This window comes from Lynx canadensis, chromosome C2 (assembly GCF_007474595.2).
Source record: "Lynx canadensis isolate LIC74 chromosome C2, mLynCan4.pri.v2, whole genome shotgun sequence".
Lineage (NCBI taxonomy): Eukaryota > Metazoa > Chordata > Mammalia > Carnivora > Felidae > Lynx > Lynx canadensis.
The window spans coordinates 151671770-151697616 of NC_044311.2; the positions used below are offsets into that span (position 1 = coordinate 151671770).

The 25847-nt window shown below is 47.9% G+C and overlaps 1 protein-coding gene and 1 long non-coding RNA gene across 6 annotated transcripts in view; one reads left to right on the forward strand and one right to left on the reverse strand.

The window, feature by feature from the left end:
* The window catches only part of KCNJ15 (potassium inwardly rectifying channel subfamily J member 15), a 77184-nt gene that overhangs the window by 9604 nt on the left and 41733 nt on the right, over positions 1-25847 (forward strand). For 3 of the 5 annotated variants that reach the window (XR_003971853.1, XR_003971856.1, XM_032594787.1), the window contains exons 2-3: positions 7784-7883; positions 22857-23049. The exons of the other annotated variants lie outside the window; for them this stretch is intronic. The gene's annotated coding sequence lies outside the window, so the exon portion shown is untranslated. The remainder of the gene's footprint in view (positions 1-7783; positions 7884-22856; positions 23050-25847) is intronic. 5 annotated transcript variants of the gene reach the window in all.
* Positions 1238-24086, reverse strand: LOC115523848. Its single transcript, XR_003971857.1, has 3 exons — positions 22958-24086; positions 4236-4245; positions 1238-1250 (listed from the first exon to the last, which is right to left on the reverse strand). It is a non-coding gene; the product is annotated as an uncharacterized LOC115523848 (long non-coding RNA).

Sequence of the window (25847 nt, forward strand, 5' to 3'; positions counted from 1 at the left end):
GACGCGTCGGTTCTCTCAGGCACCTTCGCAGTATGACTTAGATATATGCGTGGCTCCCCACCCAGAACGCTTGGTTCTGAACCTCTCTCCAAATTCTACTGGAGACCAATCTCCAGACCATTTTCCAGCTGTGAAAGCAGGCTCTGTCTGGGAACTTATGTAGGCTCGCTTCTCCCCAAAGGAGTCTGGCCCAGAAAATATCCAGGGACTTCTCTTAGTTGCAGGGACACTGCACTGAGAGTGACTTAGTCCTAGGCGTGTCTCAAGTATTTTGATGTTCACCTGTTCACATCCTGGCACTAAATTCTACTTATGAGGTCAAGACACAACTCAGTCACAGTTCTATACTTGGAACTGTCTTGAGCTAGAAGCAGCGGAATAAATTCGGCTTGTTTTTCAAGCCTCGAGAGACCCAGAAACAGGTGGTGTAGGGATTGGGGGTGGGGGTAACTCACAACGTCGCAGGGACCCAGGTTCCCTCTTTCTTTCTACTCAGTACAGGGTTGAGTCTCCACACCGCAAGGGGGCCGGCTGTTATGCCACCAGCAGGAATAGGGAAAAGGTGAAGGGTGACATTGACACAGCCAGTTAAGTAAACTCTTGTGCTCTTGTGAAGATGTCTTCCAGAGGTGGGGGACCCCTTGCCCAAAATTGAGTTTAGGTGTTGATGCTGATAATACCATAATTGCATCCATCCAGAGGGCATGGAAAGGTTTGCTACCGATATAGTGAGGCTTTATGGGGTGAGCAGGGCGGATCATCCCAAGATGATCCCCAAATATCTTAAGACAGCAGAGAAAGGAGCCTGCCTTGTACTTTATTGAGAGTAGGAGAGGAGACCAGGGGGAGGGTTGCTACATATGGGTCGGAGCTTGTGGGGTCGAAACTTTCCACCACCGGCAAAGGAAGGAGCACCCAGGCTTGGTTCTCAGCTTCCTAGATGTGGGGCAAAAGAGGGAGGGAGGTGGGGCTTACAAGCAGAGATCAGAAATGGAGTCAGACTCAATCACACCGTCTTGTAGTCTCCTGCTTATCTCTCCTAAGCGGCTGAGAAGTGTAGGGTTTAACTGCCACCGAGGAGGCCTGACTGTTCGCGCAGAAAGAGTTCATGCTGGTGAGTTAGGCAAGTCCCAGCCTCTTCCTTCGTACTGTCCTCACTCAGCAACTATTGCAATAGTCCCTCCTGGTGTTCCTCATTTGGACGTGAAAAGTGATCTTGGCTGTCCATCAAGATCAGTGGCGTTCAGACGCTCTGCTCATTTTGGGCAGGTGACCGGGTCCAGCGAACTGTAGCAATGTGAGCTTTCCCAGGGCTCAGAGGATCAACAAGGCGACTCCGAGAAGGGGCTAGCAGCCACCCTTTGGGCCAGAGCAGGACCCACAGTGTGTGCTCGATATAAACACAAGCATGCGAATGCAGGCGTCTTAAAGCTCGATCACGGCGACACCTCTTGTTGTTAATCGCAAAGACAAAACGAACGCACATTATTTAAAAATCAGTCTAATTCTGACTTCCAGGTCGAAGGCTGTAATTCTTTAAACCTGAGGGAGAAGTCCTCTGAAAGATTATTCATAAAAGGAAGAAATTTTTCCCAGTGCAAGGACAAGAGGACAAAAATAGAATAATTAGATAAAAGTATTTTCCAATACTGTATTGTCCAGGGTTTGGCATGGAAAAACAAAAGTGTAGGAGAAGAACGTTTCTCCCTTGGGCTCTCTAAATCTCTTTACCTGTCCTTCCGTTACAAAGCATTTTTGGACTCAGAGCTCACTCCCTCGTTAAAGACAACCCTGCAATTGGAAGGCAGGTCCCTTGGGAAGGTCTGTAAGTTCAAATCCTACCAGTAGGTTGGCAGCCGTGACAATGGACATCTAGGGTGTTTCTGGATGGAGGTGAACTTGCAGAAATAAGCCATTTCCCACTGAACCATAGAAGCTATGGTGCCCGGCTTGCTGATACAAGAGGAAGAGAAGGTCTATCCACATGGCATGGATGGATGGAGAAGGATTCAGAACTCGTTTTTATTTACTTTTTTTTTTGCGCATTTTCAATACTTCAAGGAGCCAGATGTTCCTGGAGGCATGTTCACACTTGCCGCTAAGAATTCAACCAGAAATCTCTTTGATGTCACATTTACATTACAACTTTGATATTTGTAACCAATCCTCAGTTCCCACGAGATTGCTATCTGAACGGCCCAAGGTCACAGAGCCAAGCCAGAAAATACACCAAATTTAATAGCCACCTAGGGCACTTATCCTGCTTCCCCAGAGAACCCATGGGCAACTCACAGGACTCCCTTGTCAGGGAATCTGAACACAGTTCTGAAAAACCTCTTCTGGGTCCTGATTCATTTTAAAGTGCCCCCCGCCCCCCCCCAACCGGCCCCGCCTTTCTTCTTTTGAAGAGCTTCAAACAAAAATAATTTCCACTGTAGCTGGAAAAGTAGAAAAGGTACTTAACTCCAGCCACATTTTTTGGTACCCTATAAAAGCTAAATAAAAAATAGCAGTTCAACAATGGACGAGGTACTGCATAGATGTGCGAGATCTTGGCAGGCTCATGAGCAAACCAAAGATAGGGGAAAAAAAAAAAACCATCAGCTCCTCCAACTTTATCTCAAAATACAAATTAGAGTCACGAGGGAAAGACCAGCACCTCCGCCCAGGGCACAGGAGCATCCCCGGCTTCTCACCTCACCTTGAAATGGGAACAGCAAACATCCTGCGCATCTGCTTTGCTGTGATGGCCCGACAGCAGAAAAAGGACATTTTTGCCACGACTGTATCATTTCATGCAGGAGTTTGGCTCCCGTCTCCTGATCTTGTCAGCAAAATTGACACTGAAGCGTTAGAACAAGAGTCTCGGTTTACATATGCTTTCCTATGAGGTGCAAATTTGCACATACAGGCACCGATTTAACTGCCACCCCCTTGCGGGGCTTCGAGTTCTGGGGTCCATTCCCTAGTCTTTCTGCTCGTTATGAACAACTAGATGCAGCCCTCGGGTTTACTGGTCGTTTCTACCTCCCCTCACCCTTGTAGCTCCAGGGACCACTGTAGTAAAATACACTTTATCGCAGTGATGGCTGTTTCCCGCCCTCTTTTTTGACGACCATCAAGAAATGTAGACTCCCACCACGGCACTGCGGATGGTCAACCTCTTGTGGCCTCTAGACTTTCCAAAGTGGGCAACAAGTTAAAACAACGGGGAGTTCTCAAAGGTCATCGAGACGAGACCGTCTTCAGAGAGCCCGATGGCTGGACTGGAGGCACTCTGTCCAGTTTTCCCGATTGAAAACGGTTAAAAAGTCGCTAGGAAGTTCTGAAAAATCAACCGCGGTTATGATAACAAGTTAAGCATTAGCAAGGAAGTTTTTCTTGAGTGTGAGTCTTGATGCGTGGTCTGGGCTTTGCCAGTAATCTTACACCGGTTGTCTGTTTTCCTTTCAGAGGCGGGTGGGAAGTCGTTCCCCCAATGCATCTGGGTTGTTGAATATCCATTATGTTACAGGGGCCTATTCCTTCTTCCAAAACAATGCTAATTTTTATGGAGTCTAAGTGAAAACAGGAACATTTGCTTTCTTAGGGGTAAAGTTCTTGGAATATGACAAGGAGTGAGTACATTTCTTGACCAAATAGCACTTAACCAGACATTGCTTTCACAATTGACTTCTCTTAAAAGAAAAGAAAAAGATTTATTTTTTTTAATGTTTATTTATTTTTAGAGAAAGAGAGGAGAGAGAGAGAGAGAGAGAGACAGAATCCAAAGCAGGCTTTAGGCTCCAAGCTGTCAGCCCAGAGCCCGACTCGGGGCTCGAACTCACAAACCGTGAGATCATGACCTGAGCCGAAGTCAGACGCCCAACTGACTGAGCCACCCAGGCGCCCCTCCTGGGGCTTAGTTTCTAGAAAGGCCCACCTCCCATGAAAGGCTTCTGTGGTCAACAGGTGGTACCAGCCATCAGTGTATTACTCACAATAAAAGTGGCACGTGGGCATTATTATTGCTGTTGAATCGAATAAACACACCCCCAAATTGCTAATTTGTTCAAATCATTGAAAGACTCTCTGTGATTTACTGGATTCGATGAGGATGCAAATATAATAATAATAAAAAAAAAAAAAAAAGCCGGGAGAGACAGCATCATGGAACATATTGTACCTTATTGTAAAATAAAAATAGCCTTGGACAGCCCGTGGAATGTGTTCTAACAGCCTAATCAGTACTTTACTGTGGTTTTCCTGCCGGTCGGGGAGCCCTGCGTCAGAGACTGGATGCCAAGTGACTGGTTTGCGTTTTGGTGAGACATGTTTTTCTTGCTGAGAATTTTCAGGTCTGCAGTTTCCCTAAGCGCAAGGCAGCTAGGTCACCTTCCTGTGCGCTGGGGCACCGCCTTCGTGCCGGGTGTCTCATCGAAGGCTGGGGTACGGGAGCTCAGGTCACCGGTGGACCCCAGGAACCTACAGCCTCTGTGGCGAGGCCAGCCGGTCACCTCCCTGTCCCTGGCAAACGGCAAGGATGGGGGTGACCCACCGGCATTTCTAACATGTACAAAGGCACTCGCTCTCCAGATCCAGACTCTGTGCTACAAACAGCAAATTCATGACAATGTGGGCCGTTGAGGCAACTACCTAAGTCAATCTGGGCAAAGCGATATGAGATTTTCACCCTCCGTGGATTATCCTAGGGTTTTTTTAGCCTAAACTTTTCAAGAATGACTTGCTCTTTTCTTTCTTTCTTTTTTAATTAAAAAAAAATTTATTTCTTTATGAGAGAGAGAGAGAGAGAGAGAGAGAACAAGTGGGGGAGGGGCAGAGAGAGAGGGAGACCCAGAATCCCAAGCAGGCTCCAGGTTCCGAGCTGTCAGCGCAGAGCCCGACGCGGGGCTCGAGCTCACGGACTGTGAGATCATGACCTGAGCCGAAGTCGGACACTTAACTGAGCCCCCCAGGCACCCCAAAACCGCTTTCTTCTGTCCAGGGAGGGATTATCCTCAACAGATGCAAGAGTACCGGCCGTCGTGGCTGCCTCCCTCCCTGGGCTCTGGGCACCTCTACCTGACGCGGTGCTCCCAGGTCATCTTGTTTTGTTCAGGCAAGACCCAAATGGTGCATTTTTCATGCTCTTTCTTGGTTCTTTACCCAAACAGAAAACATAGTCAGGGAGCCGGGCCTACTGTGGTTATGAGCTTCCCGGATCGACCCAAAGTTGCTTCTAGATACATGCCGTTCCCTCTGCTGCTTCTCTGCTGCTTATTTCTGCCCCACCGACAGCGCTCTGGGGATGCCCGAGCACCAGGGTTTCACGCGGGTCTCCACGCAGAAAAGATCCCGGCCCTGCAAACACACGCACGCACACATACGCACGCGAACATGCGCCCTTTGAGCCAAACCGAACAAACACCCAGGACAAGGAGTTTAAAAACGGAGGCCCGTGCAATATTTGTTATCGATGTCCAAGGAGCTTTGTTTCAAATTCTTACCATGCCCGCAAGCTCTGCAAGGTTTCCTCCCCAGCCTGCCCCACGCCTCGCCTACCGCACTGGCACCCTTGCTCCCCCGCACACCCCCAAACCCTCCCTTCTCCGGCCTCCCCTCTAGGACTCGACCTGCTCGGCCGATTCCCCCCATCTCAGCGCCAGACGAGCCTCTTCAGTGGCACATGCCCGGCTTCCCGGCCACCTCACTGACCCCCATGACCCCCACGACCCCCGTCATGACTCCCATGACCCCCATGACCCCCATGACTGCCCTCCTTGTCTTCTTTACCTCCCGACGAATGAGGCTTTTGTATGTTTACTTAGAAGCTGATGGTGAAGAGGAAAGAAAGTGGGACTGCGCGGAGGGTCTGCTCTGTTTACCGCTGTCTTCCTAGCTGGTAGGAAGGCGCCTGACCCATCGCACTTGGTTCAACCTGGTGAATGTCAAATAAACAAAGTTGTCAAGCCAAATGGTGTGGTGTACAAGGAGGAAACAAATGGTGGAGGTTCGACTCCCTGCCTCTCCACCCGGCGCTGTGACCTCAGCACGGTCTAGAAAGAGAGAAGGACCCAAGCCTGAGAGTCACCGAGCAAGTCTTTATTTAAGTGACAAATGGCCAACAATGGAAATGTGGCTAAAAGATGGGACATAGCTTACGTCTAATTCCGAAGCACTGAACGCCTCTTGCCCTTGTCTGCGCCATCAGTGAGACTTGGGCTAGATTTTTCGGAAGTTAAGATTTTGAATGGGTTTTCAAGCCACAACGTTTGGGGAGTATTTATCTTCTTTCTGACTTTTTCTACTGGGCTGTAATCTTCTGAAGGGCAGGGTTATAAAGTGAGCATCTTTTCATTCTCTTATATTCCCAGGACAAACTTTGCGCTTGGAGCTCGATAATTCCTTATTGGAAAGAACCCCTTTATTTCTGGAGACTTCCTGTACTTTTTGTGGCCAGGAAGTCTGTTTCGAACGATACACTTCATACTGTCTGATCTGCCGAATCGAGGATCGGCAATTTCTTTTTTTCTCAAAAAGACCAGACAGTAAACATTACGCATTTTGCGAGCCATACTTCCTTGTCACAATCCTGTCACACCACCGTTTTAGCATGAAAGTAGCCATAAACAATCTCGTACACAAATGGGCATGGCTGCGTTGCAATAAATCTTTATTTATAAAAACAGGTTGTGGGCCGCATTTGACCTTTGGGCTATAGTTTGCTTTCTCCTGTGCTAGACTATTCTTACCATAAAATAACCATTCCTAAAGTGAACTGTTTGGTTCTCTCGTGTTGAATTGGACGTAAACTATGTGAGATCATTTTCATTTGCATTTCTAGTGTTATTCATTTGTTACTTGAATAAAGACTTGCTCAGTGACTCCCAAGCTTGAGTCCTTCTTTATTCCCTTTTCAGAAGGTATGAAACTTGACCCACTTAAGAAACGTACCGAGGCACTGCCTTCTTTTTTTTTCTTCCTTTTTCTTTTAAATAATACCTCATTTTTGTGACTATCCTGTTGACACAAACTGAACCTGAGACAAAGCTCCTAGCGCTGGCTCACTAAGCTCTTTGTGGTCAAACTGGTTTCTCACCCACCAGACTCCGGGTGAGAGAAAGAGAGGACTGTACCAGATTAGATGTGTTTTGAGGAGGGATCAATATGTAATATACACCAGACTGTACCTCCTTCATTCTCCCTGGGTCTAACAACAGCTAATTCCCATATACAAATTGTACACAAGGGAGGACAAAGGGATGGGCTTTGGTCCCTTAGTTGCGACCCTAAAAATGCCAGGAAAGCAGAGATGCGTTGACGTTCCAGGCTTGGTACAGAAACCCAAACGGAACCGAGCCCTAGGAATTGACCGTGGACCACTGCCTTTCCTCGTCTGGTGGTTACCAAAACCCCTCTGCATAGCTGTGCCTTCCACTTTGCCTCTGTCTGATCTGGAACAGATTGGAGATGGTCTGTAGAACTTTTGACTCCCCAGGCCCCCGGGTCTCCAAGTGCCCCCTCTAAAGAGATCTAAGCCCAGCCAAAAAAAAATCTTTATCTCTGGTTCCACCTCATTCTCACACAACCCAGAGTTCAAAATGACCTCGGGAAGTGGGAGAGAGGGAACTTTTTCTTTTGACTCCTGGAAAAGCTGTGTCTTATCCCAGGCCCTGGGGACAATGGCACCGGTGGCTAATGAGACAGTGGGGATTTGTCTTGTAACCTTTAGGGTATTTAGTCTGCAGAGCTAATGGGAACCAGTAGGTACTCCAGACTGAGAACAGCCTCTTTTCTTCTTAAGAAGAGGTCGTCGAAGTCACCAGAGGGCTGGACTGGGAACAGAGCAAAGGGCCAACCAGGCGCCGTGGACACAACCGAAGGCAGATGACCGCATGGACACGGTGGGTCCAAGATGCTCTTTTCAGGATGGGGAAAGGTACAGCCAGCCCTCTCTGGGGCCACGGAAGGGGTTCTCAGCCTTGGTTTCAAACCCATCATCTCAGGATGGGAAACACAATGTTGACGTCCTGGCCTCACCCCAGATAACTAAATCACAATCCCTTGGCTGTTTACAAAGTTTCTCTGGGTGATTCTAATGTGTAGTTGGGGTTGGGGAACAGCATTTCACTTCATTACTGTCACAGTGCTGAAAACACTATCGGAAGGAAGTTACTAAAGGTTACCAGTCTCCCCACCGGTCCCTCCCTTGAGATCCTCCTCATCTGAAACTAGGCTGTGAGGTCACCTTGTAAATGATTCCACTTATATATTCTTTTCCAAAGATGAAGGAGGGGGCATCTGGGTAGCTCAAGTTGGTTAAGAGCCTGCCTCTTGATTTCAGCTCAGGTCATGATCTCACCGTTCGTGAGTTTGAACCCCATGTTGGTTTCTGCACTGATAGCGTAAAGCCTGTTTGGGATTCTCTCTCTCTCCCTCTCTCTCTCTCTCACAAAGTAAATAAATAAACTTAAAAGATAAGTAAATAGGGGCACCTGGGTGGCTCAGTAGGTTAAGCATCTGACTTCAGCTGAGGTCATGATCTCCGGGTCGGTGGGTTTGAGCCCCGCGTCGGGCTCTGTGCTGATGGCTCGGAGCCTGGAGCCTGCTTCGGATTCTGCATCTCCCTCTCTCTCTGCCCCGTCCCCGCTGGTGCTCTGTCTGTCTGGCTGTCTGTTTCTGTCTCAAAAATAAACCATAAAAAATAAAGAAAATAAAACTTAAAAGATGAAGGATGTCTACAACTAGAAATCAAACGGGACTCCAGTCTGATGTCATGTGTTCAGTTTTGGCCATTTCTGTTCCTCATGGTGTGACCTGTTACTGCAGCTCAGTTAACCCCGAGGTGACCCACATGGGTGGTTGTAAAATACAGTGATTCAGAGTGTGAGCTTTGAAGTGAGACCTGGGTTTGAATCTCTGTGCCTCAAATTACTAGCTCTTTGGTCTTGGGCACGTGACTTAACCTAAAGCTTAGTTTTCTCATCTATAAAGTGGAAAGCTTAGTTTTCTCATCTATAAAGCTTAGTTTTCTCATCTATAAAGTGGAAAGAATAATCCTTATCTCAAAGATTTGTTTGCAGGGGGGGGAGGCAGAGAGAGAGGGAGAGAGAGAATCCTAAGCAGGTTCTGCACCATCAGCACGGAACCTGACACAGAGCTTGAACTCACGAACTGTGAGATCATGACCTGAGCCAAAACCAAGAGACAGATGCTTAACCGACTGAGCCGCCCAGGCACCCCTGATTTGTTAATATGATAGTAAGTGCACTATTAGAATAAATAACTTGATAGATAATAATAATTAAACAAGGCAGTGGATATAAAACACCTAAATCAAATTCCTGCTCCATGGTAAGACTTCAACCAATGATGGTTTTTATCATTAAAACCAAAATGAATGGTGTGTCTGGGCCAGAGTCTCAATTTCTTTTCTCAAGGTGTAATGGTTCAAGAATAAGACTCAAGCCCATGAAGAAACTCTTGATTTTTCTTGAGCAGTGAGCTCACTAAAGTTTTCTTATGTTGCCAAGTACAATCAGATCCAAGGGTATTGGTTACTGTCGGCATACAATGAGGACAAACGTTTGGAGGAAACTTTCTGCAGAATACAAGCCAAAAATAAAAATTCCAGGGCAGCCTTTGATTTTCTTTGAATGCACAGAAACTCATGTGAGGGATGAGGATATTTCCATATTCCCTACTATCTGCTGGAGGTTAAGAGATGACGTATAGTAACCTGAAGGGAGTGTTTCTATAATCTTGGTTGAAATGAGTGTTAATCATTTAGGCAAAGTATGAACATCTCCAGTGCTTGATTTCAATTAAAAAAAAAAAAACAAGTAGAAATATACCACAAAGCAAGTAGAGTTCTAACATAATCTTTAGGAGGTAAATTATGTTTCATGTCGCCCTACCTTGTGACCACAATATTGGCTACCTGGTCAATATGGGGTGTGTGTGTGTGTGTGTGTGTGTGTGTGTAAGGGCCAAGTATTTACCTAGTTGTCTATCAGACTGGTAGAACCAGTCCTACTCCACAAAATTTCTAGAACTTGCTCTTCACGATAGTATAAATGCATGTTTGAGAACCAAACTTGAACCTCGTCTTCCTGACAGGAGACATTTTAAATGGGAGGCTATCCTGACCTTCAATTCAAAGAAAAACGGAAAGTTCCACCCGAAAGTCAGAAAATGAAGGACAGGTGGGTGGATGGATGGGCAGATAGACACATGATAGATTTAATAAAGCCCTGGAATGAAAAGAAATGCCTGTTACCCTGTCCCCCAAAGCTCCCAAGGCCACTCCACACTTAGCCTCCAGGTAGACAGATGGTATCACTGTTGTCAGGTTGGTGACAGAGTTTTTCTTTTAAGTAAATGAGTTTTTTTAATGTTTATTTATTTAGAGAGAGTGGGGGAGGGGCAGAGAGAGAGAGGGTGAGAGAGAGAAACCCAAGCAGGCTCTGTGCTGTCATTACAGAGCCTGACACAGGGTTTGATTCCAAGACCGTGAGATCATGACCTGAGCTGAAATCAAGAGTCGGACCCTCAACCGACTGAGCCACCCAAGTGCCCCCCCCATTTTTTAAAAATGTTTTATTTATTTTTGAGACACAGAGAGAGATAGACCATGAGTGGGGGCGGGGCAGAGAGAGAGGGAGACACAGAATCCGAAGCAGGCTCCAGGCTCTGAGCTGTCAGCACAGAGGCCGACGCGGGGCTCGAACCCACGTACCTTGAGATGACCTGAGCTGAAGTCGGACGCTTAACCGACTGAGCCACCCAGGTGCCCTGAGGTGCCCCTTTTTAAAAAATAAACATAACATCACTATCTGGCATTGGGCATCCTGACATTTGTTCATTACAGGTCCTCAGAAAACAAACCTAAAAAGCAGAAAACAATTTTCAAAACTCAAGGTCCAACGACCCTGTTTGCACATAGCAAAGTCGGCCCCTGCGTCTCCCCTGCGTGTTTCATCCCGTGCCGGTTTCCCCCCAGGCTTCCCCGTGTGCACCAGGAACACACACACACACACACACACACACACAGTTTTTCATGTACCACTGTAGACAAGCTTTCCACTCCTCGCCGCTCCCCTAACAAAACCAGACGGGACCTTGTTGATGCAGGCTTCCCTCTTAACTGAAATTCCATCTCTGGGACGCAGTGAACTGACCAGAGTCGCTGCTTCCACATTTGGCCCCTGCTGACCCCGCCCAAGTGGTTTCCACACCCCCAGGTTTTCACTGTATACTTACCGCTGGTAGGAGCGCGTTGCCTCACCAGGAACCGTGAACCATCAGCGCACTCCACCCCGTATCTCTGTTCGCACACATCACCAAGTTAGTTGTATCTGTATTTGATTCAGTATCAGGCAGAGTCAACACATCAGTAGCAAACAAGAAACCGGAGGGGTGTTTGTGCAACGTCAAATATTGTTTTAGGTTCTATCACCAAGATTGGAGATAGATTGTCAAGCTTGATTTCTGGGAATGCTAATGTCCCATAAAAGTCAAGAAATAATGCTTAACTCAGTGGTATAAACCTTCTAGCTTATCACTGCAATGCAAGGCACTTCAGGAAAACTGGCACGATCAAACTCGTTTCCTAGGAACGAGCTAATTAGGTCCTATTTATTCAAGCAATCTGAACTCTTTGACTACCCAAGTGGTTTTCGATAAAGAAAAAAATAGAGCGATACTCAGAAAACCCTCGGAAGCCCTTAGACCTATGTTGCCGTCCTTGGAAGAAGAAGCAGGACTTCTGGGGAATGAAATCATTGGAGATATTTTAGGCCTGCTCACGGTCTCTGCGTAAGGACCGGTAAAAACAGCAGATCTTGGAGGAATCCAAGTCTCCCACAGTTGAGCTGTCCCACAATTCATTGCAAACACAGACGAAAAGAGCATCTAGGTATTAGAACAGGGCTTTGCATGGGATCATTAGTGGGGGGTGTGGGTTCAGGCAAAACAAGCGAGTGTCCTGTCACAGTGGCCGAGCGCCATGGGCAGGAAGAGTGTCTTGGCACCAGCCCCCTTCCCCACGGAACCCTGCTCGCCGGGGTCCCCTGACAGAGCGCTCGTGGAACCAGACACATCCCTCGCCCTCGTCTAAACTGCGCGAGAACCCGGGAGATAAATTTCCTTCCTTTAGTTCACTAGTGCACAAACCAGCTCAGAGGATTCAGTGAACTTCCCCCCGGTCATGCAGTCAGTACATTCTAGAATCAACTCCATGCCTGTCTGAGACTAAACCTATACGTTCCCCCCCCCCCCCCCCCGCCCCGTCCCCGTTCCAGCATACTGTTTTGCCAGAAAGAAATCATATCACAGTTCAGCATTCCGAGGCAAGGATTACATTTTGGGTTCATTTTTTTTTTTTTTTCTCTGTTGGTCTCCACACTACGGAGCGAGAGCTGACGGGTGAGATAAGATATACCATTAAACAATTTGAAAAGCAAAACATGACGCTGTTTGCCCAAGAGATCGCTGCGAGTCTAAGCTGATAACCCGAGGGTTCCTGTTGGTGCACATGCTCCACTGGGGGATAAGGGCTATTTATTGACTGATAAACCGTAATGCCGTGCCTTTGGAATCACCGCCGCCTAGTAAGTACACACAGATTTCAGAAGGGAAGTGAGCGAAGGCAAGTGTTCAGTGATCAGCAGAAATTCGACAATGGGAGTAGGGTGACAACTTACAAGTTGTTAGTCAACGCTCGCTCCGGACGGGGGTGACCACAGTGGTGAACCAAAGCAGTTGGGACACAACAGATGATGGAGATAGAAAACGTTGGGGCACCTGGGTGGCTCAGTAGGTTAAGCGTCCAACTTTGGCTCAGGTCACGATCTCACAGCTCGTGGGTTCGAGCCCCGCGTCGGGCTCTGTGCTGACAGCTCGGAACCTGGAGCCTGCTTCGGATTCATTCTGTGTCTCCCCCTCTCTCTGCCCCTCCCCTGCTTGCACTCTGTCTGTCTCTCTCTCTAAAAAAAAAAATAAATAAATATGAAAGAAATTAAAAATAATAATAAGGAAAAAAAGAAAAAAAAAAAAGAAAATGTCCTCCAGCACGTGGCCAAAAATAAATACACAAAGGGGGAGTAACCCGAGGGATATTTCTTAGTGGGGGAGTAAAGCCAATCCAGTCACGCCGTTTCCAGCCTGGCTACGTGCTGTCAGCCACCGAGGGAGTTGAAGGAGGCACAGCCTGGCTTTCAGGAGCCCAAGCTTGCCTCGGAATTCTCCAGATCCTCTTATTCGGGCTGGATCGTCAAGGAGAACAAAGAAAGAAAAAGGCCTCCTTTTACTGGCATTCTTTATCATCTCTTTGCCCTGCTGATGACTCGGCAGCGTCTACAAGTGCCCTTGATAAGGGGAAATGCCGTGCGAGGACGAGAGTGGCCATGGACAGTCTTCCCCTTGAGCCCATTTTTCGTTTGACACATGTGTGTACCTTTGGGTAGATTGGCGCAAGGCAGTGTTTCCCTAAGCAGTGTGGACCCTCTGCCTTAGGTTGACAAGGAACAGAAGGGGTTTACGGCTGATATTTTAAGAGTGCCTGGTACCCTCTTTCTGCACTCCTGCTCTGTCTTCGGTGTGAAGTCCTTTAGAGTTTATGACAACTTGGCTGGGATCTTTCACTTTGCACAATTTAGCCAAATTGCATCACTCAGTTTTTCCACAATAGCTAGAATATTTGGCCACAGGCACAATCCCGCAATGGGAAAGATCCAAAAGCAAAAACCCCAGTTGTTTACCCAATTTTGCTAATAATAAATGTCTGAAATGAGTCCTAGGTGCATTTACGTCCTGTAGAAATAGGGGTACTGATGGAGAATCAGGATGTTTTATGACATTCTTCCGTGTGGCTGTCGGAGATAGGAGCTATATGGGCTCATAGGGAAGCGATTCAGGATGCTACAAAAGAAAGAGTTACAGCCTAATCATTTCAATAACTGGTAAATCGAAATAAAAAGAGCCGGAAAACATGCAATGCGCCCCCAGTGGGCTGTGCCAGAGGCCAGGGGCTGAACTTGGGAGAAGTGGACAAGAGGCTCTGTGTATGTTCAGGAACCAAAACCTCAGGGCAACAAGTGTCAGAACAAACGAGGCCCGTAGGGAGGGAGGGGACCGTTTGATGCGATGTGCTGATGAAGGTCCACATCACCAGATGGAGTCACACACCTTGCTTGCCCTTTGATATTTCCAGCCTAAAAAGAAAGATGCCCCATTGAGTTGGTGATTTATTTTATTTTATTTTATTTTAGAGCGTAAGTATGCAAGGAGGGGAGAGAGTCAGAGGCAGAGAGAGAGAGAGAGAGAAGAAAGAGAGAGAGAGAGAGAAGGAAGGAGAAACAGGGAGAGAGAATCCCAAGCAGGCATAACGCTCAGCATAGAGCCCAATGTGGGACTCAGTCCCGCAACCCTGGGATCATGACCTGAGCCAAAATCAAGAGTCGGACGCTCCACTGACTGAACCACCCAGGCACTCCGACTTGGTGACTTTTTATCACTAACCAAGGAGCAAACACTAAAATATTCACTGCTTTTGTCTTCCCCAAGTGATCACTGAAATTATTCAGGGTGATAATACCATTTTCTGTACGACTCTATTTTAAATATTCTAAATGTAAATCTTGGATTCTCCAACACAGACTCAGTCTACTGGGTGCAAAATACTGCATTTGTCCATCTGGTAGAGATAGGGTCCGTGGCCACCGATAGTTCACTGTCTGGCCTAGCCTATTACCTATACAGCTGGTTCAAGATTAAACAGTAAGATGGCAACAGAAGATGTGAGTCGATGCCTGTAACACGTTGCCGGGATCAGTGATATGGCCGGGCTCTGAAAGGAAGGTGGCATCCCATTGGTTGCAATGACCTGGAAATGGGAACTCTACCCTGTGGATGTTGCTTTCCTGCTTCCCAGCCCACACTGTCAACACTGAAAAACAGACAATACCATCTACCTTTCATTGATGGGACTCGCCACCATTCACCTAGTAAGAGTGGATGTCAGGTGAACAGGAAACAAATTGTGCGTATTTAACATGAGATATAAGGTGGCACCAACACTAGCTAAAGCAACAAAGTCCGACTTGAAAAAGGCAAGGGGAAACTGGATCACCATTGGGTTCACGTCAGTGGTGCTTCGTACGTCACCGACACTCGAGCCGTGCTGCAGGTGGGGACCTGGAATCAACAACTAGCTCCAGCAGAGGTTTAAAGGAAGGTGTCCACCCCCCACGAAGAGTGGTGATCATTTCTGTGTCTAACTTTTTAAGCATACATTTTCCCACTTGACAAAATTGTATCATACAAATGCCCTAGCAAAGGTCTGTTTGGTGCTAAAAAATCAGGATAGCATGCCTATGCTAACACTTTTATTTCCAAATTAAGTTTTGAAAATTTAGCAGTTGACTACAAAGATCTAAGGGATTTTCTGGGACACGAGACTGCCAGGGTCAAAACAGGGAGAATCATGGGAAAACCAGAAGATGGTTCCTTACCCTCCAGAGGAATAACTCGGAGGTTCATTGCTGTTAAGAAACTTTTGAATTTTGGGGTAATCTCTGTGCCATCCCATTATAATTTTGTAAATTTATTCTGAGTGTGTGTGTGTGAGAGAGAGAGAGAGGGGGGGGGGAGAGAGAATCCCAAACAGGCTCCTCATTGGCAGTGCAGAGCTCGACGTGAGGCTCGAACTCACAAACTGTGAGATCTTGACGTGAGTCGAAACTAAGAGTCATACACTTAACCAAATGAACTACCCAGGTGCCCCTTTTTCTGAACAGGGCACATGATTTACTAGTCCAGGGGCTGTGTCCTATGGGATGGTTTAAAAACCAATAGATGAGGGGCGCCTGGGTGGCGCAGTCGGTTGGGCGTCCGACTTCAGCCAGGTCACGATCTCGCGGTCCGGGAGTTCGAGCCCCGCGTCGGGCTCTGGGCTGATGGCTCAGAGCCTGGAGCCTGTTTCCGATTCTGTGTCTGCCTCTCTCTCTGCCCCTCCCCCGTTCATGCTCTGTCTCTCTCTGTCCCCAAAATAAATAAGCGTTGAAAAAAAAAAATTTTAAAAACCAATAGATGAAATCAAGTTCAAGAACAGATGACCTTGTAAGTAATTCAGTGAGGGCCGTTCACCCGTTCTGTGCAAGGGATCATCCTTCACAGTGTTCAGGTGTAACTGGCCTTGTGACAAAAGTTGGGCGAGCTTACCTATGAGGCCAGCTTTTCTATTAGGTTTATAGAAATACCGTTACTTCACCTTACCTACTCTTTCAGTTGGTAGCCCCTAGGCCTTGAGTAGTTGGCTTGTTTAGCTCCTTTTCAGAATTTGCTGCTGTTGATAATTTCGAAAATTCTCTCAGGTCCTTCATGGAACACAAAACAGCCACACTCCTCACCCTAAATGATGCCCTCAAACTTGGCGTGTTTGATCATGATTGTTTTCAACAGAAGAGGCCCAAACATGTATTTATCTGTTTCCCCATCGGTCTCAACCTCAATCAAGAAAAAAAAAAATGGAGTGGCTTGTGAGTTCTGGGTTGAGGCAAGCTGGCGGCAAGAAGTTAATGCAACAGGGATCTTGTTTGGACCATACGCCATGTTATGGGAAGGAGGAACAAAGAGAGAGAGAACGCTAGAACTGGTCACAATCCTTGAAAGGCAACACGATACTGTTCTGAGAGACCCCTGTAGTCTACAGAGATGTTGAACGTATTGTCAACGATCAGTCACTGAAACTCCAAAAGCGAGGGGCGAGCTCTGGGGATGCGGGCTGGTGCCTGCTTCCACATTGAGTTCGATGCCTGGGGACGCCATTTTATTTCTAGGCTGATCTGGTGTAGTATCCACTGGGAGAGCCTCCTCCGAAGGCTTGAGCCTTTGGAGAAATTATTCTTATTGTTCTATTAACACTTTATCAGCTTCAAGCTCCAAGCCCATCAGGCAAATCTGGGGAGAGAATGAGTCCAATAGCTTGTCCTCGTGTCCTGACAGCCTCACACTGAGACCCACAGCTCTTTTTACACCAATTCGAGCTTTGACATGGGTTTCTGCCATTCGAATAAATTATATGGGTACAAACATGTGTAAAAGTAAGGACTAACATAGTACAGCTCAGGGTATGAGAAGCTACAGTGGGATGTTGGTGTAGATCCTGGGTTTCAGGCTCTGTGGACACTGTGAAGGAAACTCCCCGGTCTTTGGAGTCTAACTCAAAATATCAAGAAACTGGACAGAATGACCTGTAGGCTCCCTCGAGCTGTGACTAAGCCTTGCTGATTCTTCTCCTTGCTTCCTTTCTGGGACATAACCATCAGTAAGTGATTCCCTCTCCCTCAGAGCCACTCCAGGGAGAGATGTCCGGTGGGAGAGGCAGGACGGCAAAAGTGGGAGATGAGGTGTTTACATGAACGGGATGGCTTGGAGAGCTGGCGAGATGCCCTGACAAAATGGCGTTCTTGGGGGTTTGGGGCAAGCTCACTTCTGCTTGGTGACTGGAATGTCTAAATGGAAGGCAGAAATGATAGAGAACAAATATGAGCTTTGATCTCTTCGTTACAAAGTTAATATTCATAAAATGTAAACATTAATAAATAAAAATGTGGCCTTTATTTTTTTTTAAGTTTATTTATTTTGAGAGAGAGGAAGTGGGGGAAGGGCAGAGAGGGAGAGAGAGAGAATCCCAAGCAGGCTCTGCGCGGTCAGCACAGAGCCCGATGTGGGGCTCAAACTCATGAATTGAGAGATCATGACCTGAGCTGAAGTCAGATGCTTAACCAATGGAGCCACCCAGGCGCCCCAGCCTCTATGTTCTTCTGGTGTTACTAACAGAAGGGCACCTTTCAGGCTCTTGAGGTTCATGCTAAGGCCAGTGTGACCTATATACTTTCGTACTTAATGAAATACCCTTAATGGTTCTATAGCTGGATCCATTTTTGTTTTTGTGATTCTTGCCATCAAAACAAGATCCCGTAAGGCTCAGGTTAGAGCCACCTTGGCGAGTTGCCCCACAGGTGAGATCGCTTGGCTCTTCCCATGTTCACCATCATTTGTTCTATTTATTTTTTCTATAATGCCTACAGCCCTTCAGTATCCCTGTCTATGAAAAACTTACCAGTTGAACTCGACCGTCCCCTCCTCTGGAAGCCTACCTTCAAACTCCCAGGGCACAGTCCATTGCCCTTCCTATGGGCTTCTAGAATATTTTGGTCATGTAGCATTTATCACCCAGTTTATAGTCAGCTACTTCCCGATCTTGCACTCTCCTCCAGGCCTGGGACCGTGGGGTCGTTGTCACCCAGCAAAGAGAAGACACCCAGTTCAGTTATTAATCAAATTAAATTGACACGGCCTCAATAGCAAAGTGTTCCATTGGTGCTAGGCCCTGCTGGGATCTGCCTGGCACTTTGAGGAACTGACCATGTGTGTCTGAAGGGAAATTCCAAATCTTAGTGCTGACATCCCCAATTTTATTTTGATTGGGAAATTGATGTAGCAGAGGAGGGGGGTGACGGATGCTGAGGGGGTGAGGGTCCACCGTAAGGGGGGGGCCTGTACCAGTGGAAGGGATCACTTCCAGCATTCACAGGATGAGCCCATGCCCCTGGTGGCCTTCCCAGATCCCCTCGGACCTCCTTCCCTGCTTCTCAGTGTGAATATTTCATCCCCGTCCACCACCTCCTTAAGGCCACCCTTGGCCACTTCCTGGCAGAGGCAGAAAGCCAGAGCACCGGGGAGGTTGGATGTCCCGCCAGCCCTTCTCTTAGTGATAGTGGCCGGGGCAAGAGCAGGAAAGTCCAGATCCCTTCTCTACGATGCTACTTTCACTCCAGAACCCTCTCCAGATTCAGGCCTGAGCCTAAAATTGTCCCCTTCCTTAACTTCATCCCTCCCCTGCCTGCCTCCCTTTCTCTCCGTCAGAGCGATTCCAGGAGCACTTGAATAAATCTCAAGTGCATCCTTGTTGCAACACCTGCTTCTAGAAAGCCACTCCCAGACGAGTTCAGCTCTGTGGCTTCCTGGGGCAAGCCTCCCATTGACAAGGTCACAGGCAAGCAGCGCCCCAGCTCTGGTCTGCAGAGTCTTGTGAGGATTGAAACGGACATTCTTCATTCCCCACGGCTCACCTACATTCGGGGGCAGGAGGAGTGCTCTACAGGCCTCCGGGACAGGAGCTGTGGGAGCAAATGAGGCACCCGGCCACATCCTGCTGAGCCTGTGCAGGGGCTTGGAGCTGTGGGGTCATAGGCAGCTTCCAGGAAGTTTTAACATAACACTGACCTAACACTCCATCAACAGTCCCATATCTGAAGCAACTTAAATAGATCTGCTCAAAGGTAAAAATGTACTTTTTTCCTCTTAAAACACTTAAGGTGTTTGAGAGAATGAAGGTTTTTTTATGTCTCCATTTAAGCCAAGATGAGAATTGGAAGCATGACAGCATTTTCTTTTTTTTGGAAATTATTCTTGGGAAGTGGCTCTCCTGAAAGGCCTAGGTCTTGTGAGCTTTTCTGTCCAGTTTTAAGACATCATTTTAGAACTTTGGATAAAAATGTAGACTTTAGATGTGTACTCTATTCAAATTTGACACATGTAAGAGTCTTGCTTTCAATTAATCAGGAAGGAAGGAAGGAGGGAGCAAGGGAAGGAGGGAGGGAGGGAAGGAAGGAAGGAAGGAAGGAAGGAAGGAAGGAAAGAAGGGAGAAAGAAAGATTTACTGAATACTCATTCATGTTTATTTTTTATTTTAAGCTAATAGACTAATAACATTAACCCTCTTCAATTATAAGATGATATGCTATGTGTTTTGAAGAAATCTGATCGTAGATTCCAGACCCTCCTCTCTAGAAGTGGCTTGTAAAGCAGATTTCATTCACTGGATAGGAGAGAGATTGGGTGACACAAAATGTTTTCGGTCAAGATTAATAATTTACCCTGGTTTTCTCACTTAGCATCCGAAATAATTAGCTCATTCGGTTATCAAAACATGCTAAGGAAAGTCTGTCCCCGTGGGACCGAAATCTCATATAGATACTTTTCTAGAACTTTCCTACTCACCTCTCCACACTTTGCCTTGCATTTTTAATGCCTCGCCACCTTTTGTTTACCTACAACCTCAGCACCTAATTGTCTTAACCTCTAAATTATTTCATGTATTCACACTATTTTGAGCTCATTTTCTTCTTTCATCACGTTTAAGAGTGTGTCATGAATGAACATGAGCTCTACTTTGTATGGCCCTGCAAGAACGAAAGCCGGAATACTAGGCTGTGATTATCATTCATGTAGTGTATGACTACATATTCATGTAGTATATTCAAAGGAATCGACACATGCATATGTATGCCCACCATAGACTAATTTGAGAAAAATGTAGCCTAATGAAAAATGCATGGGCTGAGAGAGAGAACTGTTTTGAGCCTCACCTCTGACCCCCTTCCAGCTCTATGATTCTGAGCAAATCACTTAACCTCTCTGGCTCCCTCGCCCTTCAATGCAACTAATCGTGCCTTTTTAGCCTGAGTATCAAATTGATAACATCCCTGAAAGATCCTGAGAATAAGTTGAGAACGAGTATTCAAATGTTAGTTTATTAATTAAAGCAGAGACTGGAAATATTCATCAAAAAGTAAGAAAATAATTAAATTTCAATTGTAACAAACTGTAGTGTCCGTTTACAAATCTACATGACAATTGATTATTTTAGGGACTCCGATGTGCCAGGGGCACGCAGCGAACAAGACTGGTGCGGTTGAGTCTAAATGAAACCAGCGAGAAACGATAAAGAACCAGCACAATTCAGGCAGTGCTCAGGGACATGCAGAGTAAAAGGGAGACCTAGGAAGCGAGTTGGGTTGGGGTCCCATGAGATGAGGGGCCCAGCCCCCCCGAGCAGGTGCCATTGGGCTGAGTCCTGAATGGGGTCAATTGGGTAAATGCAGATCTGATGGAGAACCTTCTGGGCTGGTAGGGCAGCCTGTGCCCATCACCTGAGGTAGGATATAGACAGACCTTGAAGTTGGGTTTCCCCTTTCTTGTTATTCTCCACCTCTGTGTTTACCTGTTGTATTTTTTTTAATTTTTTAATGTTTATTTGAGAGAGAGAAAGAGAGAGAGAGAGAGAGAGAGCATGAGCAGGGGAGGGACAGAGAGAGAGAGACACAGAATCGGAAGCAGGCTCCAGGCTCTGAGCTGTCAGCACAGAGCCCAATGCAGGGCTCGAACCCACGAACCGTGAGATCATGACCCGAGCTGAAGTCGGACGTTCAACTGACTGAGCCACCCAGGTGCCCCTACCTGTTTTATATGGGGCTTCCTTACGAGCCTCCTATGGTGTCCGTCTGATTCTACGATCTGGAGTAAGATCACCAGCTGGAAGGTGTCTGCACCTTCCGTGTTGTCTTCATCCTCTCAAGCCCTGAGCCCCCGGGGAGCCCAGCATCTTCTCGGAGGGGCCACCATACTCTCGTGGGCAGAAGAGGAAGCCCTTGCTTCCCGGGAAGGAGAAGGGCAAAAGGGAAGGGTGCACTGTTCCCCCTGGGGAACCGGAAAAAAGGGAATGATTTACGCCAGTCCTTGGAGTCAAGGGAGGGGGTGGGACAAAATAGGGACTTTCAGACATCCCCCCTTAAAAAGGAGAATAACCCCTCACCCCTTCCTGCCCCCATTGAGTTCCGGCCGCCTGGAAAGCCACAGCGGTGCCCAGCGTGCAGCCGAGGGGATAATGCACAGCAGCGCGGACCCCAAAAATCAGGGGAGGGGACGTATCATTTGCTTCCAACAAGTCACTCAGCATAAAGCAGCCGCAGAGCCCTGAGCCCTCCGAGGTGCCTGCACAGGGTGGGTGTGAGGGTGCCGTCGTCGCCTTTGTGACAGACGGCCTTCGCTTCCCTTGGCCTTGCCTTTGGGCCCATGCAGGAGGTCTCACTGGGGCAGGCGCCTGTGGGAAAGTCATCGCCTCGGAGTTTGCCGGGGCCCCTGTGCACTCTGGCCACGGGGCGCCTGGAGACCCGCACAGGCCTCGGACGGGCCTCCCCTGGATGGGTCATGGCCGCAAGAAATGGCTTGGTAGAGGGCGGACTTACCGCTGTGCCCCAGAAACAAACTCTGCCTCCATTTCCAGAGACTGAGGCTTCCCCCTTAGCCTTCTGCTTCGAGGACGGAAGTCTTAAAGGCGCCAGACTCTGCACACAAACGCCGGAAGCCAGATTCCAACAGGGAACCTCAACCCCAGCTTCCGCGACCCAGAAGAACCCGATTTTACCCATATCCGTCCAACTTCTTTATGCTGATCAGAGAACACAGAGGCTGTAGGAAAAATCAACATGGCCGTAAGGGGATCGAGCGGAAAGCACACAGTTTTTCTCGGTGATATTTTGCTTTTATGTATATAGTCACCATGTGAGTCATCGGTACAGGTTCCCTCTGCTTTTCCCAAGAGGCAGGAGTTTCTGTTAACATTCAGCTGCAGTGGGGACAGGGTGAGGAGGAGGGAACAGGAGGTATAGGGGAGCTGGCTAGAAGAGAGCGGCTGGTTATTTATTTATGGTTTATTCAGGCAAAAGGGCCTAAAAACAGGCTTTGAGTGGCCCGAGTTTCCTCAACGGCTAAATGGCCCTTTTCTTGGAAAGGACATCAGCTTTCTCTCCTACAGGTGTTCAGGGACCTCAGGGCTGGTGTCCACTAGAATGTTTTGCTGGTCTGTAGGTTTCCTTAAGGCACACTGCTGACATCATGGAGCCCTCTCTCCCTCTCCCTCTCTCTCTCTCCCTCTCTCTCCCTCCCCCCCACCCCCCCCCCGCCCTCCTCCCTCCAGGTCCCTCCTCCCTCCGCTCAATCTCTCCCAATCTCTTTCCTCCTCTCTTCAGTTCCTTCAGGTAAATCCTCCTGAAACTTGTACCAACTAGTTTTTGACTGACAGCGAGCAGCGAGAGACTTTTCTTCACTCTGAGAGAACCAACCCAAACACCGATCTTTCCCAAGGCGACCTGTATCACCAGGACCATTTCTTTGCCAGGTCACCGCCTGCCTTCTAGCCAGGAGCCCGGGGCATCCCTGCAGGTAAGAGGTACGCGCCTCGGTCAATACCGGAGCCCTCAGCCGGCTGCAGGGTTTTCTGGAAAACTTTACTCCAAGGCAATGAAGGGGGTTGGTGAGTCTCTTAAAACTCACTTAAATCATTCAAAACTTCCTAGCTTATCTGGGGGTGATTTACAAGTGCCGTTTGCATGTGGAAAGCGGGTTTTTACTTAATGATGGGGCAAAAAGAAAAAAAAAAAGCCCTTTATTCCTGCCTGGGAAACCATATCCAGATGTGGTCTTGTTTGCTGTGGGTGTAAGTGATCTAGGTGGAGGGACGGAATGACTCCGGCTTCTCCTTGCTAGTGTTTTCTCTCACGGTGTCTGTCGGAGCGGGTTTGGTACTGATTTGCAGGGTTGAGATAGTTCTTGGGTCGTTCTCTGGCCGTGGGCTTCCTTTGTCCGGGGAGAAGTCAGGGTGGGCTGCCGTAAGGCGAAACCTCACCGGAATAGTTTAAAATCTGTTACCTATCCTCATGAGAGAGAGAGAGAGGGAGAGAGAGGGAGAAAGTTACGTAAGTTTTCCACGGTAGGTAAACAATTCTGGCTTCGGACACATTAGGAACCCTGTTCACAACCCGGCGGGGGAAGGCGTCTGCCTTAGAACCCGTGTGTGATTTCCTGTGAGTTCCCGCTGCTCTCAGCTGAGCAGTGTCACTCGGTGTGGAATTTCCACGCTGCTCCCGTGAAACCGCTGTTGTATCTCCTGCCTGCACTTCCGCGTGGCGTCGCCTGGAGGATATGAGAACCTGCCGTCCGAGGTGGTGTTTCTTGACCCCCCTCGCCGCGGGTCGGGAAACTGACCCCACAACGCGATGTTCAGCTGGACAGAGTCCAAGACCCGAATCGTGTGCCCCGCTCGATTCACACGTGCGTGGGTTTATTTCTTCCGAGCGGAAAATAGTTTAATCTTTGTTTTGTTTCGTGTGTGTGTGTGTGTGTGTGTTTTACCTAAAGGAAGCGTTTTGAAAAAAAAGAAAATGACAAAGGATTTGTCAAGTCCTTTCTTTGAAACCTCAGAACCCCGCTCACACTCATGCACAGTCGACTGCCATCCCAGATCTTACCCTATGGGTCCTGTCTTTGTAAATGTTTACACACCTGTGTAACCAACAGCCATAGCCTGAGGTGACGGATTCTCTCGACTTAAACTTGTCCTAAGGATCCAAAGGAGAGAGTCAAATGCGGCCACCACTCGTGTTCAATTCAAACACCAGCCGCTGGTGGAAAGTATCAGGACGCTGGCCGTGCAAGTCAGCACTTACCTCACGCAGGGCTCCCTCCTCCGCTCTTCCTTCCCGGGGCTTTTTTGGCTTGTTTTTGTTTTGGTTTTTGTTTTGAGCAGTTTTCCTTCTTTTCTAGCTGCAAATGTAATCGATGAGCATGTGAGGAGCCACCCAGAGGTAACACGGCAAGTTTCCCCTAAAGGTTGCAAATTAGAAGACTTTAACCAGACCGGGGTCATCCGTATCCCAGAAATGCTCATCAAATAACGGAGCTGGCGGGTCTTCACCGAGTTAAATCAACGCATAAATCGTTGGGGGTTTGCAGGAATAGACTAGGTTGAATGTTGTGATTCTGGAAGCTTAAGGAAAACACATTTTTAAAAAGCCCTCCCACCCTCTTACCACTCCTTCCTCCACCAGCAGTTGTGGTCATTTTACGGAAAGTGCTGTTTCCCCGATTTCCTCTCATCACACTTCAAGCCAGTGCAGACGGCCCGTGTTTGCAGGGAAGGAGAGCGAGACCCCAGGCTTCCCACGCCAGCGGCCGTGACAGCCAGTAAAATCGGGTCTGCGGGTTTCTTCACACAGGGCTCAGCACACCCCGGCTCTGCCCTGGCGTGCAGGAGATCTCCAAAGGGCTGCGCTTTCTTGTTTCGGTGTGTGTGTGTGTGTGTGTGTGTGTAATTATATACCTGAAAGACAGCAACATGCTCAGCACAAGAAAACCCACCCATGTGGGGCAGCGGCTGCACAGAGGCAAACCTTTTCAGACCTAATCAGTGAACGTCAAACACTTGAAATTGCCTTTCCTGCCGCACCCCCTCCCCGGATAGAGACACGGAGTCATCCGCTGACTTCCTCGCATGCCTCGCGTCAGAGTCCTGAGCTGCTCGTGGACTGGATTTGCCTGCTGGCCGCATCAGAACCTTAGAAGCGACACAAGCAGTCCACAGACAGAGCCGTAAGCATGATAGGGCACAAACGACTATCCCCTGTTCAAGGCATATAAACCTCCCTAATCATTTCCTGCAGTCTTTAATATATAGGTGATTCAGCTACTGTCTTTTCGCAAGTTTTTTAAAATTTTTTTTAAATGTTACTTTAGAGAGAGAGAGAGAGAGACAACGTGCAAGCAGGAGAGGGGCAGAGAGAGAGAGGGAGACACACACTCTGAAGCAGGTTCCAGGCCCCAAGCTGTCAGCACAGAGCCTGACGCGGGGCTCGAACTCACGGACCGTGAGATCATGACCCGAGCCGAAGTCGGACGCTCAGCCGACTGAGCCACCCACGCGCCCCTCCCCACTCCCCCTGCCCGCGGAAATTTTATTAAGCGCCTCACACTGGACAAAATCGGGTATCTCCAAATGTGTTTGAATTCGTCCTTCAAGTCAAAGTAGCTCGACTTCAAAAATAATTAGGAAGCTATGGCGAGAGTCAATGTTAGTGTGGATGCTTGCAAAGAAGAAGGTGTTGCGTATTCATGGACAGATGCAAGGGGCATATCAGACTGAGGTTATTATCCATCCTTCGGTTTCCTCTGCCCTTCGCCTCCGT